The sequence below is a fragment of the Chiloscyllium plagiosum genome, unplaced genomic scaffold (genome assembly GCF_037043375.1).
Source record: "Chiloscyllium plagiosum isolate Xiang-an unplaced genomic scaffold, Cpla_swu_hap1 HiC_scaffold_42, whole genome shotgun sequence".
NCBI classification, from domain to species: domain Eukaryota; kingdom Metazoa; phylum Chordata; class Chondrichthyes; order Orectolobiformes; family Hemiscylliidae; genus Chiloscyllium; species Chiloscyllium plagiosum.
Genome location: NW_028270180.1, coordinates 32,211,985 through 32,226,461, shown reverse-complemented (window position 1 = coordinate 32,226,461; position 14,477 = coordinate 32,211,985). Strand labels below are relative to the sequence as shown.

The window sequence follows — 14,477 nt, the reverse complement described above, 5'->3', positions numbered from 1 at the left end:
TTTGGTTGCAATGAACTTGGTAAATTTCAGTCTAGCTCCTAGAAATCTGTAACATAAAGCTGCTTTCTTGTACTATTTGCCTCTAAGTTAGAGTATCAATGGCTGAAAATGATGGTTAGAGTCATAGAGTCATAGAGAATAGAGACGGGGAAGAGATCCTGGCTTTGTTGGTAACATTCGTATTCAAAAGTGAATTGAAAGGAAAAACACTTCATTAATGATGGAACTACACAATAGCACTGCCTTGCAACACACCATTCAGCCCATCAGATTCAGTTCATTAAAATTTTGCTATAATTTAGGTCATAGATTTGGAGAATGTTCAAGGAATTGAGTGCTAACTGGCTAGACTTTGTATTGAAAGGAACAGAAACTTCTCTCCATCACCTACAAAATAGCTGAGGACTGTCAACTGAGAGTTCCTGGAGCTGGTCCGAGATCACAGCCATGCACACCAATGGCAGCTGCTAAGGTGAATTGATCTCTACAAGGGGAACATGGACTGCTCCAATTGAGGGCAGTCCTGGTAAGTAGCCTTAATCTTCGATGAAGATGTGTCATTGTCTTTCTAGTTCCTTGGTCAATACCGGTGGATCAACCAGCTTGCTACATCATTGCAAAAGGACAGTTAAATGAGGTATCCAAGATGGCGGCGGTCTGAGTGGTCTGCTGTGCTGGGCTCTGTGCCATACCCCTGAGCAATGTGGACCTTTACCCACCCCTCACTAACCACCAGGAGAAAAAAGTACTAATTTAAACTTGTTGATCATCTGGAGCTGCTGAAATCATGTGTGACAGTTTTAAGGCCAGGATGAAATCAAAGGGGCCTAAAGGAGCACAGCAGACAGGACTCTCCCTACTGCTTCGAGGGTGCCTGCAGCCAGTGTTCAAACTCCCGTGGCGGCCCCTTTGGATCTAACAGGACAGCAACATTTACTCTCGGAATTTGCCAAACTCTGAGAGAAGATTGAAGCAGCAGTAGAACGACTATTTGCCATGCTGAGAAAGCAGGAGCAGGAATTCCAACTACTGGACTGAAGAATGGAGGCAGTGGAGGAGAGGACTGCGGCATCTGAGACCATGGCAGAGGTCTCAGGAGGAAGGATCAAAACGCTGGAAGACTAGGTTCGGGACCTTCAGGAACAAGTCGATGACCTGGAGAATAAAAATAGGAGAAAAAACTTGCGGCTTGTGGGTCTTCTGGAACGTGATGAAAGTGAGGACCTTGTATGCTTCTTGGAGGGGTGGAAAGACTGGGAAGAAATTCACAGGATTTAATGTACAAAGGCTCAAGAGTAATGTCTTTTTCAGGATTTCTCTGGAGCCCTAATTAAGAAGAGAAGGGCATTTGATGAAGTCAAGAAAGAATTAAGGGACCTGAACATTCAATATCCTTTGAGGTACACGGCCGTGTTGCGTTTTACCCACGGGGGACGGTATATAACTTTGACTCCACAGAAAAAGGCAAAGGACTTTGTGAATTCTTTGAATTGAAGGACTTGAGTCGGGATGGGAGGGGAGGGGGCATCGTTGCGAACAATGGTATGGGATTTTTAAATTGCCCCCTTTTATTCACTTCTCTTTCCCCCTTTATTTTTTTGTGGTTATTTGCTTTATATGTACAGCCTTGTTGTAAAACTGGAATTATTTTACATATCAGTTGGTTGGGTATTGTCTACGGCCCCTTTTTATTTACTGCTGTCCTTTTGATTTTGTATTGGGGTGGATATATCTGTGGTTAAGATGAGTGAAGGGGGGATAGATATCCATTGTTAGCTTTCAGAATGTAAATAACAGGTTTTCCTCATTTGTGAATTGCCTGAGGCTAGGGCACGGCCTCAGCTAAAGGGAGTTAAGATGGTAGTAAGGATTGGGAGGGTTGCTTCAGTCAAATGTAGTGATTAGTTTTTTAGTTGTAGTAGTTTTTATAGGAGTAGTTTTTAGATTTCATACAGTTAATGTCTTTGTAGCTCATCTCACCTCAGATAAGCTTCCTTCTCTTGGGAAACCAAGGGCTGCCCTGGATGACCATGGCTAGTGACTTGTTCAGGTGAGGCACCTGGAATATAAAAGGGAGCCATTCTTCTATTAAAAGAAAGATGTTGTCAAGCCTTCGGAAGGAAAGGGTGGACATTGCCCTACTGCAAGAGACGCACCTAACTGATTAGAACATCTGAAACTGTAGTTGGGGGGGGGGGGGGGGTTATGGCAGGGTATTCTTCTTCTCCTTCAACTCTTAAGAGTAGAGGAGTGGCTATACTGGTAAGAAGGATCCTCCCTTTCCAGGTAACGGAGCAGATTAAGGACTAACATGGACAGTTTATCATTCTTAAAGCCCTAATACATGGAGAAGAGTATGGCGTCTTGAATGTATATTGTACTCCGGTGCACCCCCTTGCAGTTGCTAAATTAATGAATCATGGGTTGTGCCGCATGATCATAATTGCCTAATAGATCCTGAAGTTGACAGGGTGCCAACGGGCCTGGCAGGTATATCTGCACAATCTAAGCAGTTAGTGGACATGTATGAAGAGTTGGGACTAGTGAACATGTGGAGGCATCTCCACCCTATTGGAAGAGACTTAACGTTCTATTCCAACCCATACAAGTGCCATACGTGAATTGACATGTTTTTTTATGCCAATTGACGGTATGGACAGAACACTGGCGTGCAAAATTGTGAATATAGCTGTCTTGGATCATGCGCCAGTGTATTTAGATGTTAAAATAAGGGTAGTGGAATGGATGCATGGCACTGCCACATGGACTCATTTCTGTTAAGGGATAGCAAATTTGTTGAGTATATCAGAAGAGAGTTCAGGGCCTTCTGGGATATCAGAGCTGAAAATGTGTTGCTGGAAAAGCGCAACAGGTCAGGCAGCATCCAAGGAACAGGGGAATCGACGTTTCGGGCATAAGCTCTGAAGAAGGGCTTATGCCCGAAACGTCGATTCTCCTATTCCTTGGATGCTGCCTGACCTGCTGCGCTTTTCCAGCAACACATTTTCAGCTCTGATCTCCAGCATCTGCAGTCCTCACTTTCTCCTTCTGGGATATCAACTAAGGTATGGCCAGTAATCCACTAAGGCATATTTACGAGGCCTGATCATTTCGTATTCTGTGACTAGAAGAAGGCAGAGGGAGGTGCAACAATGGATGCTGGAGGCCCAGCTGCAGATAGCGGAGGAAACATATTTTAATAGGCCCTCTTTGGTCAAGTTGCAGCAGGTCACGGCCCTCCAGGTGGCTCTCAACTCAAATGGCTAAAAAAAGAGGTCTCCTTTGCTAAACAAAGACTGTTTGAATTTGGAGATAAGCCAGGCAGATATCTGGCATATTTGGCTAAGAGGAAAAATGCTATTAGGGAGAAGGCTGGTACGATTACCCATGAGTTGAAGAAGATTTAGGGAAAAGTTCACAGAGCTATATCGGTTGGAGGGAGGCGAGCACTGTGCAGAGAGAATGCAGTCCTTTTTTGAGAATCTGGACGTCCCCAGTATAAACACGGAACCAGCTTCTCTATTGAATGCGCCTGTAATGGTACAGGAAGTGCAGGAAACAATAAGGCATCTCCAGGGTTGCAAAGCACCAGGGCCAGATGGATTCCCAAGTGAATTCTATAAGGAATTCATAAATGTGTTGGTGGAACCACTTCTGGGGATGTATAGCTATTCATATGCACAGGATTGTCTGCTGCCCTCTCTTAGGGAGGCTAATAACGCTCTCATTTTAAAGAAGGGAAAATACCCTGAAGAGTGCTTCACATAGACCAATTTCACTGTTGAATGTAGAAGATGCTGGTTCTGAGGGTGGAAGAGGTCCTGCCCCATATTATAAAAGAAGATCAGACAGGTTTTGTTAAGGGCCATAGCTCCTCCAACAAAATCAGAAGGGTACTGAACATGGTGCAGGTATGCCAGCAAAGACTGATCCCAGGTTTGGTGGTCTCCCTAGCCGCAGAAAAAGTATTTGATTGGATAGAATGGCCTAGAGTGCTTTGGTCTGGGGGGGATCCTTTGCCAGATGGGTGGCAGTATTGTATAATGATCCTAGGCAGCAGTCATTACAAATGGAGCTAAGTCAGATAACTCTAACATTGGGAGAAGTAGTTGACAGGGGTGTCCTCTCTCACCACTATTATTCACATTGGCAATTGAGCCTGAAATAGTGGCGCCAAGGGTGAGAATGCAGGAGCATAAGATCACCCTATATGCTGACGACGTCCTTTTGCTCTTGGCCAATCTGGAGAAGTCTGTCCTTGACTGATTCAAACAATTAATTTATTTGGTGGTTTCTCAGGCTATGGGATCAACTTTACAAAATCGGAAGTGATGTTGGTGGGGGGATTAGTGGAGGTGCCTAATCTGAAGGATGGAATGCAGTTCCCGTTTAAATGGTTGTCAAAAGGCTTTTTGTTTTTGGGAATTTTACTACCCTTCCTTCCACCAGCCATATAAAGCTAACTATATACAACTATTAGAGAGAATAAAACAGGATTTGCAGCAGTGGGAGGGGTTACCGTTATCATGGTTGGGCCGAATACCCCTGATTAAAATGAATGTTCTTCCTCACCTGCTGTACCCAATGAGAATGCTCCAGTTGCTGTTACCCAGACGAGTGTTAAGGAGGCTCAATGGTTGGCTCAGGGCCTTCATTTTGTGCCACAGGTGCTCTCTAATTAAATTTACTAAATTGCAGTTTTTGCAGGGTGAGGGAGGGGTGGATCTTCTGGATTTGAAGAAATATCAAATAAGCGCCCTGTTAGCATATGTTGGTGACTGGGTACGGGGGGATTTCGGAGTCAATTTGGTTTGACATTGAAGCCTCGCAATCGAGATGTCCTCTAGTTAATTTATTATTTATGGATAAGATGAAATCCGTGACCGAGCAGTGTAAGAATCCAATCGTTTTAAATATGGTGAAAGCTTGGAGGATAATGAGGCAAGACGAGGACCTCGCCGTTTACCCCGTTGGAGGGAGCCTAACGATTTAAACCTGGGGCAATGGACTCCGGCTTTAAGTTAATGGAGAATAAGGGAATCTCATGCCTGGGTGATTTGTTCAAGGGGGTGGTCCTGATATCATTTAGTCAGTTCGGCCAGAAATATGGATTGTCTAATATGGACCTTTTCCGGTACTTTCAGATAAGGGACTATATACAGAGGAATACCACGTTCCTGGCTCAGTGTTACAAGTCAGGCGTGGAGAAAAGAGTACTCCAGTGTACGGGTGCTCTTTCAGTCAGTACTTTGTATCATTTACAGACAGGTCATGCCCTGGGGATGTGGAATCGACAGCTAGGAGAGGATATTTCATCAGATGTATGGGAAGATTAGATTCCCTACAGTATGGAAACAGGCCCTTCAGCTCAGCAAGTCCACACCGACCCTCCCAAGAGTAGCCCACCCAGACCCATTCCCTCCCACTTAACACAATGGGCAATTTAGCATGGCCAATTCACCTGGCCTGCACGTCTTTGGACTGTGGGAGGAAACCCACACAGACACAGGGAGAATGTGCAAACTCCACACAGACAGTTGCCTAAAACTGGAATCGAACCTGGCATCCTGGCACTGTGAGGCAGCAGTGCTAACCACTGAACCACTGTGCTCCCTAGATATATAGGGAAATGTAAGGAAAATTTCAGTATGTAACAGAACGCAGGCCATGCAATTGAAGATCTTACACAGGGCTCATATGGTGCCAGAGAGGCTAGCGAAGTTCAAGAGAGGAGTGTCATCAGGGTGTCCCAAATGTAACATTAGTATAGGCATTCTTACACACTGCTGCTGGTCATATTGTAAGATCCAGAGATACTGGAGTGCTATAGTAAGGGAGCTAAAGGACATACTGGGGATTGAAATTAACATGAATCTGGTATTTCTTCTTCTTCAGAAACATCACCAGGTCTTATGGGGTGGCGTAGGCTGGAGATGGAGCATCTCCTCCAAGATTACCTCATAAATATGGTGCACCACAAAACGGAGCCGTTTTACAAGACATGGCAGACCTTTTTAGATTATATTGACACAGACATATCAGCAATATTAATTAGGGTTGTGGATTGCCAAATTTGCCCTCTCTGGGGAAGAGATTGTGTAACATTCTTACCCACTTTGCGAGGAAGAACATTCTAGTGAATTGGACGTTGGAAAAATGACCAGGTCTTATGGGGTGACGTAGTCTGGTGATGGAGCATCTCCCCCAAGACCACCTCACAAATATGGTGCATCACAAAATGGAGCAGTTTTACAAGTCGTGGTGGCCCTTTTTAAATTATATTGATGCTGACTTATCAGCAATATTAATTAGGGCTGTGGTATAGCCGTGGGAGTTAGTATGGGTGCTCGTGGGGCGCTGGGAGGAGGAGGCTGGGGAAAAAAGAATACAGGTACTGTAGCTGGTGCTCCCAGGGATGGGAGCCTCAGTGGAGGTGTTATGAGTGAAATAGAATAAAGTAGTGAGATATAAGTTAGTTGAATTTAGTTTAAGTTGATATTTATTTAATTTGTTTGTAGTTTAGTTTAAGTAGATATGTTTTTTTCTGGTAGAATAGTAGATCGTTCATTAATAATAGTATCGCGTTATAGCTTTGTTGTACTGCCTCTACGTTTCTGCTTTTAAGTGTTTTTTTGTATATAGGTGTTTTGTAAAAGATTTAAAAAGGTCTCCAACAAAAATAATTATTAAAAGAAAACAACTACATGTTGGCCAGACCAGATAAGTATAGTGAAGGAAATCTCTTAACCATTTAACAGCAATTTGGTTGATTAATCTAGTAGTTTAGTCACCAATATAACTAGTTTTTAATTTCAGTTTTATCAACTAATTAAATTTAAATTCCTCCAGCTGTTGCACTGGGGATTTTTTGCCCCCTCATCTGATCCTATTTGCTAGAGTAGTTTAATGTTAGTTCATTGTGTCCCTTACTACCATACTCTAGTTATCATTATCCATATCACTATCATGCAATATTATATTGTTATTTCTTATTAATGTGGAATAACTGGACTGGAGTTATGGTTTTATCTAAAGATGTGGAAACCAGTCAACTGAGTCAAGCAACAAGAAACTCACATCTCCTGATTTAATTTACATTTGAACAAAACGGTGCATATATTGAACATGAATGGATTGCCTGCAAATATTCAGCTTGGAAATACAATAGAGTCAGAATCAGGAATATACAAATGGACTATATTCCAGCTTGGCAAAGCAGAAGAGAAAAGGAAATGGATTTGGAACAGCAAGAAATGGAAGGCTCTGTTCCTGGCTGCCTCTCAAAAGCCAGAACCAATGATAAAATAAATCAGGGAAACATTCAACAAGAATGCAAGGTTTCTACAAACTTTGCTACTATGTAGGATCCAAGACATCAACTAAACAGCTGTGGTATCAGGCGCAGCTCTCACACATCAAGGACACTTAAGAACTTTCAAACTTTTGTCTCTGAGTCTGTTTGTTGTTACAGTTTGCTGAAGGATTAGTAAATAATAAAGTTCCTCTCCTTTACTGAAGAAAACATTATAGCTGGCTCTTTAATTTTGAAGAGTACTGTGTTTTAAATGTAGAATGATGAAGCTGCGTAACAAAAGTATAAGTTGAGATCAACTGAGGGTGTTTAAAACAGTGCAGTGAATTCACTGTTCCTCACTTAGTTGTCACAGATTCAACAAGATGCCAGTCCCAACATGGCTCACCCTTAATGCAGTTTCATTTTTTCCTCAATACAGGTGCAGTGCCCAATGAATTGAAACCCATTTCCCAGAAACCAATCTTTAAGAGGCACACATTTAACTTTCTGATCTTTCAGACCCTATGACAATTTGATTGTCAATCAGATAGTAATCTAGGGATTATTTCCTTTGTGCTTCTGCTTTACAATTTAGGCCCTAGCAGTTCCTAGTCCCCAAGAAGAACATTTCCTTAGCTCCATATTAAAGAGAAGGAGACGAGAAAACAGAATCTATAATGTTCAAATTGTACAGATAATTTGGGGAAATTCAATTTCATGTTTTGAACTATCAGCTTTCAGAAGTATGCACTTCTATTAGCTGCATATAATTCCACTTGCTGAATCTTATGCTGATTTGTGATTTAGGCATTCTGCATTGTGATGCTCTAATTAAGAACATTCTGTACTTCCAATTCAAAATAATACTGTATCCACATTGAAGTTAAACTATTGGCACCTGTTCTGTCTAGGCCAGAGGAAATTATTGCTGATAGCCATCACTGAATCAGCAGTTTCCTTCATTTAACTGATTGGAATGAATTTATAAATTTAATTAGAGATTGCTGGTAATAATGGACTGATTGATTTTGCAGCTCATTCAGCTCAACCATGATTTGGTGATAAAAAGAAAGAAGCAGACCGATATTCTGCATAAATCCCCTGATGCTGCAATTGCTTTGACCTCCACAATTCATAGCATGAGGATTTCATCATTAATAATGCTTTCAGGGTGGAAGGACTGTGGTGTAGAAGAAAGACTAATGGAAGTGAAAGAAAAGCTTTCGATTTGTTATAGACCAAATGAAGCCCCCTCAAAATATATTAGGAAGATAGCCCAGATCCTAACTTTTTTTTATTTTAAAGGTACATGTAAGGCATTGCATTCTAGATGCAATTTGATTGGTCAAGCCACTTCATGTTAAGCAAAACATACAGACAAAATAAAAACAAAATAATTAACTTAACTGTAACTCCATCGAAATGCTTAACAAAATGGTATATCTACTAAATATTACTAATGAACTGTTCCAATATGGTAACATCCCAGAAACACACCCTTGGCAAAGTTAAACTCGATAAAATAGACTGTTTCACATGCAATTCTAGCAGCAGGAAGAGAACCCCAGCATTTAGCTGTAACAGAGAAAAGAATAAGAATTTCCACATCTAGCCTCAAGACCCCAACCGCTGAACGCTAAAACTAAAAATCTTGATTCTGTTGGAGCTTGACCTCACCCATTCAGGCTGCTTCTTTTGTTCCAACTTTTAAAAAACCCAAGGCCTCATAACCTACTTCCTTTATTGACTTTGAGCAGACTGTTTAGCGCCTCTGTCTCAACTTTTCTTCATAAAGAAAAGACTAAAACATATCTCTTAAAGCCTGGTATCATCATACATTTAAATAAATACAGGTTATTCTGCTATAACGTGACAGTTGTGTCCCTCTGCAACCTTGCACTATGGGAAACTGTTGAAGAGATTGCGCTTTAGAAAATCATGCTAAGGAAAACCTTGCATACCCATTCAGCAGCAAGTTTGTGTTATGCATACAACATCCACGATTCATCAATTGCGTTATACCAATTTGCACTGACGAAACATATATTATAGAAAGACTACCTGTAGAGATTGTCACAAGCTCAGAACATCCCAAAGCACTTTATTATAGTCAATGAAGTCATTCTGAAGTGTAGCTCGAGCTATCATATAGAAATATAGCTATAATATATAGCTATAATATAGACCACCCCCTCCGTGACTCCCTCGTCAGGTCCACACCCTCCACCAACCCAACATCCACTCCCGGCACCTTCCCCTGCAACCGCAAGAAATGCAAAACTTCCGCCCACACCTCCCCCCTTACTTCCCTCCAAGGCCCCAAGGGATCCTTCCATATCCGCCACAAATTCACCTGCATCTCCACACACATCATTTATTGCATCTGCTGCACCCGATGTGGCCTCCTCTATATTGGGGAGCCAGGCCGCCTACTTGCGGAACGTTTCAGAGAACACCTCTGGGACACCCGGACCAACCAACCCAACCACCCCGTGGCTCAACACTTCAACTCCCCTTCCCACTCCACCAAGGACATGCAAGTCCTTGGACTCCTCCATCGCCAGACCATAGCAACACAACAGTTGGAGGAAGAACGCCTCATCTTCCGCCTAGGAACCCTCCAACCACAAGGGATGAACTCAGATTTCTCCAGTTTCCTCATTTCCCCTCACCCCACCTTGAGTCAGTCAAATCCCTCGAACTCAGCACCGCCTTCCTAACCTGCAATCTTCTTCCTGACCTCTCCGCCCCCACTCCGGCCTATCACTCTCACCTTGACCTCCTTCCACCTATTGCATTTCCAACGCCCCTCCCCCAAGTGCCTCCTCCCTACCTTTTATCTTAGCCTGCTGGATACATGCCCGAAACGTCGATTCTCCTGCTCCTTGGATGCTGCCTGACCTGCTGCGCTTTTCCAGCAACACATTTTCAGCTCTGATCTCCAGCATCTGCAGTCCTCACTTTCTCCTATAATTTAGGAAACCAAGGCAGCCAATGTTTACGTAACAAGTTCAAAAAGAAGGGAATGATCAGATAGTCAGTATTAGTGAGAAATATCTATTAAAGAAAAAACATTGGCCAAAACAGTGGGAAAAACTCCCTGCCCATCTTAAAATAATGATATGAATCTTTTGCATCCACTTGAGAGAACAGATGTCTCACCAAATAGTACAGCACTCCAATACTGAACAAAGAGTCTTGGCCTAGAGTTGAAAAGAGAAGTTTGGCCGAGATGGCTTCAGTGGAACTTAAACCAACCTTCTGACTTAGAGGTAAATCTCCTTCTCATTGAACCACAGTTTGTACTTACCAAGTATGGTGTTGTTAATGTTTTGCTTGTTTACTGTTGTTTATTGTGTTTGTTTAGCGAGAGTGAAGTCATCGGTTACAGGTAACACTGAAGAGATACAATAGACAATAGGTGCAGGAATAGGCCATTCTGCCCTTTGAGCCTGCACCACCATTCAACATGATCATGGCTGATCATCCTTAATCAGTATCCTGTTCCTGCCTTATCTCCATAACCCTTGATTCCACTATCTTTGAGAGCTCTATCCAACTCTTTCTTAAATGAATACAGAGACTGGGCCTCCACTGACCTCTGGGGCAGAGCATTCCACACAGCCACCACTCTCTGGGTGAAGAAGTTTCTCCATCTCTGTCCTAAATGGTCTACCCCATATTTTTAAGCTGTGTCCTCTGGTTCGGCACTCACCCATCAGCGGAAACATGGTTCCTGCCTCCAGAGTGTCCAATCCTTTAATAATCTTATATGTCTCAATCAGATCCCCTCTGAGTCTTCTAAACTCAAGGGTATACAAGCCCAGTCGCTCCAGTCTTTCAGCGTAAGGTAGTCCTGTCATTCCAGGAATTGACCTTGTGAACCTACACTGCACTCTCTCAATAGCCAGAATGTCTTTCCTCAAATTTGGAGACCAGAACTGCACACAATACTCCAGGTGTGGTCTCACCAGGGCCCTGTACAGCTGCAGAAGAACCTCTTTGCTTCTATACTCAATCCCTCTTGTTATGAAGGCCAGCATGCTATTAGCCTTCTTCACTACCTGCTGTACCTGCATGCTTACCTTCATTAACTGGTGTACAAGAACACCCAGATCTCTTTGTACTGCCCCTTTATCTAAATTGATTCCATTTAGGTAGTAATCTGCCTTCCTGTTCTTGCCACCAAAGTGGATAACCATACATTTATCCACATTAAACTGCATCTGCCATGCCTCTGACCACTCATCTAACCTGTCCAGGTCACCCTGTAATCTCCTAACATCCTCCTCACATTTCACCCTGCCACCCAGCTTAGTATCATCACAAATTTCCTAATATTATTACTAATACCATCTTCTATATCATTTATATATTTTGTAAAAAGCTGCGGTCCCAGCACTGATCCCTGCGATACCCCACTGGTCACTGCCTGCCATTCTGAAATGGAGCCATTATCACTACTCTTTGTTTCCTGTCAGGGAACCAACTTTCAATCCAAGTCAGTACTTTGCCCCCAATGCCATGCGCCCTAATTTTGCTCACTAACCTCCTGTGTGGGACTTTATCAAAAGCTTTCTGAAAATCCAGGTACATTACATCTACTGGATCTCCCTCGTCCATCTTCAGAGTTACATCCTCAGAAAATTCCAGAAGATTAGTTAAGCATGATTTCCCCTTCATACATCCATGCTGACTCTGACCTATCCTGTTACTACTATCCAGATGTGTCGTAATTTCATCCTTTATAATAAACTCCAGCATCTTTCCCACCACTGAGGTCAGACTAACTGGTCTATAATTTCCTGCTTTCTCTCTCCCACCTTTCTTAAAAAGTGGTACAACATTAGCCACCCTCCAATCTGCAGGAACTGATCCCGAATCTATCGAGCTCTGGAAAATAATCACCCACGCATCCACAATTTCTCGAGCCACCTCCTTCAGTACCCTGGGATGTAGACCATCAGGCCCCGGGGACTTATCAACCTTCAGACCTAACAGTCTCTCCAACACCAAATCCTGGCAAATATAAATTCCCTTCAGTTCAGGTCCTTCAGCCACTGTTACCTCAGAGAGATTGCTTGTGTCTTCCCCAGTGAACACAGATCTGAAGTACCAATTCAATTCTCCTGCCATTTCTTTGTTCCCCGTAATATATTCCCCTGTTTCTGTCTTCAAGGGCCCAAGTTTAGTCTTAACCATTTTTTTGCCTTTCACATACTTAAAAAAGCTTTTACTATCCTCCTTTATATTTTTGGCCAGTTTACCTTCGTACCTCATTTTTTCTCTGTGTATTTCCTTCTTAGTAATCCTCTGTTGTTCTTTAAAAGCTTCCCAATCCTCCATTTTCCCACTTATCTTTGCTACGTTATACTTCTTCTCTTTTAACTTTATATGTTTCTTAACTTCTCTCGTCAGCCATGGCCACCCATGCCTCCTCCTAGGATCTTTCTTCCTTTTTGGAATGAACTGATCCTGCATCTTCTGCATTATACACAGAAATATCTGCCATTGTTCCTCCACTGTCATCCCTGCTAAGGTATTGCACCATTGAACTTTGGCCAGCTCCCTCATAGCTCCATAGTTCCCTTTATTCAATTGAAATATTGTCACTTCCGATTGTACCCTCTCCCTCAAATTGCAGATTGAAGCTTATTGTATTATGGTCACTACTTCCCAATGGTTCCTTCACTTCGAGGTCCCTGATCAATTCTGGTTCGTTGCACAATATCAGATCAGAATTGCCTTCTCCCTGGTAGGCTCCAGCACCAGCTGTTCTAAGAATCCATCTCGGAGGTACTCCACAAAGTCTCTTTCTTGAGGTCCCATACCATTCTGATTCTCCCAGTCTACCTGCATGTTGAAATCCCCCATAACAACTTTAGTAACAAGTGCAAATGTCAAATGGTCCTGTCATCAATCATTTCTAGTTGCAGAAGATTGTTTCTGCTTGTCAGAGGCCGTTTAATGTCCGTTCTACTGGTTTGTAATTCAACTTGAAGACAGAATTATGAAATCACAAGCAGAAATGTATGATATCTTGAGCTTTTAATACCTGCTACTGCCACCTAAATAGTGAAAAAACACTGAACCATTAACTTTTCACAGTTTTCGTTCATAGCAATAATATTTATAGGGCTCACCTTAAACAGGCTTCAAACTCTCATTTATAATTAGTTATATTAAAATTACAAAAGCTAAATTTAAATTGAACTTGAGACCTTTTCAGATATGCTACATTCATGAAAGAGATGAATGATGATGAATTATGAACTTATTTTTCATGAACCAAGCTACAATGATGGGGGTGGGTATAATTAAGTTGTAAAAATGTTATTGGTGCATCACTCTAGGTGTGCATCTCACCCTCCAATTCTCCTCATTGGAACTGCATTTCAACAACTCACCAGAACAAAGGACCCAATACCCAGCATTAGCAAAACCAATGTAGTGTACAAAATCCCATGCATGGACTGCACAAAACACTACATAGGACCAACAGGAAGACATCTAATGATCCACATCCATGAACACCAAGTAGCCACGAAACGACACGACCAGCTATCCTTAGTAGCCACACAAGCAGATGACACACAACATGAATTTGACTGGGACAACACTACTATTATAGGACAAGCCAACAGAACAGCCAGGGAATTCCTAGAGGCATGGCACTCATCCACAGATTCAATCAATAAGCACATCGACCTGGACCCAATATACTGACCACTGCAACGGACAGCTGGAACTGACAACCGGAAGTGGCAGATACAAATCACTATAAATGCCAGAGGAAACATCACAGAAGCGCTTCACAGGAGGCTCCCAAGCACTGAGGATATCACCTAGACAGGGGACGAAACGTCTGCAACACAAATTCCCAGCTCGGCGAACAGAACCACAACTGCATTTCCCCACTCAACTCTGATGTAATTTTCATTCTCTATCTGGAAGGCCAGGGGTCAGACTTATTCTCTGCTCTACCAATAGGAGGAGCCCTCCTCCAGGACATACCAGGAACTCCTCGCTCTCCGTTTCTCACCTTTACTGCATAATTCACATCAGATATCCAAAGATGTTTTGTAAAACACCCATGCATGTTAATGACACGTTATTGTTGGTTGTATCCTTTTGAAAATTATTGGAAGCTCTTCTTTTTCCCTTTTATGAAAATCTATTTAGA

The 14,477-nt window shown here is 42.5% G+C and overlaps 1 long non-coding RNA gene across 2 annotated transcripts in view; it reads right to left on the bottom strand.

Moving 5' to 3' along the window:
- Positions 1-14,477, bottom strand: part of LOC148137568 (uncharacterized) — a 173,970-nt gene that overhangs the window by 67,467 nt on the left and 92,026 nt on the right. The window lies entirely within an intron of this gene.